The 5,581-nt window shown below is 42.6% G+C and overlaps 1 pseudogene; it reads right to left on the bottom strand.

The window, feature by feature from the left end:
• Positions 1-4,744: 4,744 nt before the first annotated feature.
• LOC138435191 (midkine pseudogene) lies at positions 4,745-5,181 on the bottom strand (annotated as a pseudogene).
• Positions 5,182-5,581: the final 400 nt, after the last annotated feature.

The following is a 5,581-nucleotide window of genomic DNA, read 5'->3' as shown; positions in this document are numbered from 1 at the left end:
TCAAAGCAGTCATAAGTCCGACTGAGTTATAAGCAGAGAGGAATAGACTCCACTTTTTTTTAAAATTTATAACTGTATTCATCAGCTCACTGGGCCCTATGTAACTAATCCTTGATCTTTTTATTCATTTATTTATTTTTGACTACATTGGGACTTCATTACTTTGCACAGGCTTTCTCTAGTTGCTGCAAGCAAGGGCTACTCTGTTGCAGTGAACAGGCTTAGGGTGCACAGGCTCAGTAGTTGTGGCTTGTGGGCTTTAGAGTGAGCGAGCTTAGACTCCACCTCTTGATGGGAGATATAGCATGTACCAACAGGGATGGGATAAATGGTTAGTGACTATCTTTGGTGACAATCTGCCATTAGCATATTCACACAGAATTTTGCATATAACATCAGGGAGTTCATCAACCCATGAGAACCACCTATGAAGGATCTATGCTTGTCAGAGTCCTAGGTTAAGAATCTCAGCTCTAAAATATAAACCAAGTATAGTGTATCCAGAAATGCAAGTTTGGTTTCATATTTAAAAGGCAATGAACCCAGTTCTCTGTATTATTAATAATAGGATAAAAGAAAAAAACTCGCTCGATCATTTCAGTGGATGCATGCAAAAAAAGATTTGACAAAATCCAATATCCATTTATAAAAAAAAATCAGCAGACTAGGAATAGAAAGAAACATTAATCTGATAAAGGGCATATATGAAAAACTGACAGCTAACGTTATGCCTACTATTGTGAGGTACAGTCTACATTGAAAAGTATATAATATGACTCAACTGGTTTTTTTTTTCTTTTTAGATTCTACTTTATTTGGCAAAATTCAGAAAGTAATAACCAATTCATATCCTCCTATGTCCTCTCTGAAGAAGGCAGTTCTCCAGAGACAAAAACTGTGACTTGGGGGTCATCTATCATCTATAAGCTTTACACTCAGGCAGCTGATGGCCTAGTGGTCAGGCCTCCAGATCCAAAGCTCTCAGAGACAATAGAAGAAAGCAAAAGGAAACTCTCATTTCAAAGACACTGAAGCCTTCCCATCCCTCCTTTTCCCACCCACCACCTTGCACACTCCCAACTTAAATAGATAATAGAGGACAGTGTATGAATGTGAAAGATACTCACACACAGACCTTCTTTTCAGTTAAGGAGCTGCAAAATCGTCCCCACCCCCGGCCCCCTCCAGAAGGAGGACAATTGGAAACACCACTCAAGGCTTAGTGGCACAAGGTGAGACTGGTAAAAACCCAGGGAGAGAATATTTTACCTTCAGCGCATTCTCAGGACTCTAGTGAACTTACACTAAAAATAATATAATGCTGGTAGGAGTGAAAACTCACATCATCAAATAGAATCTGGTATCACATTAGAAAAATGAATAGTCACTGTGATCAAGTGTTTATACTGGAAATGCAATGATGACTCAGCATTAGAAAAGCTTTTAGAATAATTCATTACAATGTGCTGAAGGAGAAAAATCATGTCAGTCTCCAAATATTACTGGAAACACATTTAATAAGATTTAATATCTATTCTGACAAAAATTTTTAATAATATGTAAATAATATAGAAATTCTTGCATTGAAACATATCCTTTCCATACATTTGATTTTAAAAATTATAAGACATGTGTTGTCTCAAGGCCAAGAGTAACATCCAGTTAAAGATAGAGAAAAGGGTAAGATGAGTACCATAACCACTATTATTATTTTACTTTTTAATATGGAGAAATGTTACATACAGGGTAGTTGTAAAATTTATATGATGTCTCAAGATAAATATTCTTTTTACCATCAATCTTAAAATTTTGATTTTCTCAAGATTGTTGTAACCTAATAGATTAAATAGCTAGATAAATGTGTTTTAATATTAACAATGCAATTTAAAAGTGAGCAAAGGACTTTGAATAGACATTTCTCCAAAGAAGATATCCAAATAATCAATAAGTACATTAAAAGATACTGAGCATCAGTAATCTTTTGGGAAATGCAAATCAAAGCCAGAATGAAGTACCACACCCACTAGAATGGCTACTATAAAAAAGGACAAGGGGAATTCTCTGGTGGTCTAGTAGTTAGGATTCCATACTTTCCCTGCTGTGGCCTGGGTTCAGTTCCTGAGCTGGGGGGAACCAAACCAGAAAATAACAAATGTTGGCAAGGATATCTAGAAATTGGAGATTTTATACACTGTTGGTGGGAAAGTAAAATGGTTTGGTCTCTTTGGAAAGTAGTTGGGGGACTCCTCAGAAAAAAAAAAAACAACATATATAGATTTATCATATATTATGATCCAACAACTCCACTTCTGGGTATAAAACTAAAAAAATTGAAAGCAGCATCTGAAAGAGATGTTTATATACACAAGTTCATGACAGCATTATTCACAATAGCCAAAAGATATTAAAAATTCTAATGTTCATCAAGGGATGAATGGATAAACAAAATAACATTTGCCTTGTCAGAGGTTTATAGGAAAACTGTGACCAGACCTATGTGGACAGTTGCAAGAACAAAGGATTCTGCCACCAAGAAGTTTGCAGTGACCAGCCACACCCCCTTGCCTTTCAAAAGAAGCTTGAATTATAACTTGGAGAAAGTGGGTCTTTGGGACAGTAGCTCACTATCTTTTCAGTCTGCTGGCTTTCTGAATAAAATCACTATTCCTTGCCCCAACAACTTATCTCTTGATTTATTGACCTGGGGTGTGGCAAGCAGTACAAGCTTAGACTCAGTAACACCATTTATGCTACTTTCTGTCCTTATGTTTTGTCAGTAGTTGTGGCCTGTTGACTCTAGAACTCAGGCTCAATAGTTGTGGCAATAGGCTTAGTTGCCGCATGGCATGTGGAATCTTCCCAGACCAGGGATTGAACCCATGGTTCCCTTCATTGGCAGGCAGATTCATTACCACTGGACTACCAGGGAAGTCTCTATTTTTTAATTTTTAATATTTGGCCACACCATGTAGGATCTTAGTTCCCTGACCAGAGATTGAATCCGGGCCCTTGGCATTGAAAGTGCTGAGTCCTAACCACTGGATCACCTGGGAATTCCCTTGTTTTTCTCTTTCTGACTTATGTCACTTAGTGATAATCTCTAGGTCCATCCATGTTGCTGCTAATGGCACTATTTCATTTTGAGGGGATGCTGAGCAGTATTCCATATATACACTACGTTTTCTTTATCCATTCATCTGTTGATGGGCATTTAGCTTGCTTCCATGTCTCGGGCTTCAGAAGCTTGGACCTCCCCAGTGGCTCAGATGGTAAAGAATCTGCCTCCAATGCAGGAGACCCAGGTTCAATCCCTGGGTCAGAAAGATCCCTTTGAGAGGGGAATGGCAACCCACTCCAGTATTCTTGCCTGGAGAATCCCATGGACAAAGGAGCCTGGTGGGCTATAGTCCATGAGTCAACACACCATGTCTTGGCTAGTGCAAATAGTGCAGCTTTGAACACTGGGCTGCATGTGTCTTTTCACATTAGAATTATCTCTGGATATATGCTCAGGAGTGGGATTGCTGGATTGTATGGCAACTCTACTTTTAATTTTTTAAGGAACCTCCAGTGTTGTCATTGTTCAGTCACTAAGTTGTGTCTTTGTGACCCCATGGACTGCAGCACTCTAGGCTTCCTGTCCTTAACTGTCTTCCAGATTTTGCTCAGACTCATGTCCTTCCTGCTTTCCATAGTGGCTGCACTATGAAGGCTTCCCTGTCCTTCACTACCTTCCGGATTTTGCTCAAACTCACCTCTATACTGCTTTCCATAGTGGCTACACCAATTTACATTCCCACCAACAGTGTAGGAGGGTTCCCTTTCTGCGGTACTTTCTCCAGCATTCGTTATTTGTAGCCTTTTTAATGATGGCCATTCTGACTGATATGATGTGGTACCTCATTGTAGGTTGTTTTTTTTTTTTTTTAATTTTTTAAAATATGTTTTTGGCTGCAGTGAGTCTTCATTGCTGTGTATGGCCTTTCTCTAGTAGCAGCAAGCGGGGACTGCTCTCTAACTGTTCAGGTTTCTCATTTCAGTGGCTTATCTTGTTGCAGAGCATGGGCTCTAGAGCACACAGGTTTCAGTAGTTGTGGCCCTCAGGCTCAGTTGCCCTGTGTATGTGAAATCTTCCTAGACCTGGAATTGAATCCAACCCATGTCCCCTGCATTGGCAGGCAGATTCTTAACCACTGAACCACCAGGGAGGTCCCTTCATTGTAGTTTTGATTTGCATTTCTCTAATAGTGATGTTGAGCATCTTTTCAAATGCCTATTGATCATCTATATGTCTTCTTTGGAGAAATGTCTATTTAGGTCCTCTGCTCAGACAGAGGAGCCTGGCAGGCTACAGTCCAAGGGGTCGCAAAGGGTTGGACACGACTGAGCAACTAACTCTTTGGGTTTTTTTTTAATTAAGAGAAAAGCTTTCATTGGTTGGGGGTCGAGGGAGGACACTTACTTTATTTAATTCTTAGTAATGGCATCACTAGGAAAAGAGAAGTGGGTCCAGGGAAATCAGATCCCTTTGGGGGATGTGCAGGCTGCCCAGAATCCCTTGTCCCTCCCCACTTTGGGCACTTGGGGTGGGTGTGGGTGAGTGAAGGGAAGAAGCAGGGCATGATTGATAAAGCTTTCTAGGAGGCAAAAGGCGCTGATGGGTTTCATCTTGGGCCTGTGGAGGGAGGGTGTGGGCCGGGGCTCCCAGTAAATCCAGGGGCTCTTTTGTATCCAGGCCTGGCTGCTAGCCCTTTTCCTTCACTTTCTTGGCTTTGGCCTTGGCTTTGGTCTTGGGAGTGCAGGACTTGGTCACATGGATGGTCTAATGGCACTCAGCATTGTACTGTGCCTCCTTCAGGGTGGTGGGCTTTCATGTCTGTTCCCCCATCAGATCCCCTGCAAGGTCTCAAACTTGTACTTGCAGTCAGCTCCAAACTCCTCCTTCCTTCTTCCAGTGCATCCGGGCACCTGGCACCAGATGCACAGAGTCTGGGCCCTATAGGTACCCTGGCAGCAACTGACACCACAGTCTTTGCTGCTGAGGGTGCAGGGCCTCCAGGTCTACTCCATACACTCGCTCCCTGGGCCTTCCATCTTTACATTGTCTTTCTTTTTGGCCACCTCTGAGGTGAGCACTAGCAGCGTGAGGAGGGCAGGGAGAAGGAAGCCTGGGCACCGCATCCTGAGTGGGGAGCATGGGTCAGAGTCCCCACTGGGGGCCGCAGGTGTGGACCTCCCACCCTTTGCCCCAGTTTGCAGACCCAAAGGGTTGGGCTGCTATTGCAGTGGCAGTGGACTGGGATGGAGGCTGCCAGCCTTGGGCAGCCTGGGCTGCCTTGCTGCCAGCCTGGGCTCACAGCAGGAGGAATCTCCCCAGGGGCCACCTGGAGCCTGAGAGGCAGCTCAGACTCCCACTCCACTTCCAGACCCCAGGTTGTCAGCAGGGGAGGTGCTCAAGTCCCTGCAGGCTCTTTTGGGCCCTGCAGGCTCAGTTGGGTTAGTTTGTTTTTTGTCATTGAGCTGTATGAGCTATTTGTATATTTTGTTCTGAAACTTTTTATCTCTATATGAATAGAAAAGC

Source organism: Ovis canadensis, chromosome 3 (genome assembly GCF_042477335.2).
Source record: "Ovis canadensis isolate MfBH-ARS-UI-01 breed Bighorn chromosome 3, ARS-UI_OviCan_v2, whole genome shotgun sequence".
NCBI classification, from domain to species: domain Eukaryota; kingdom Metazoa; phylum Chordata; class Mammalia; order Artiodactyla; family Bovidae; genus Ovis; species Ovis canadensis.
Note: the sequence above shows the minus strand (reverse complement) of the source record. Positions and strands in the feature narration are given on the sequence as shown.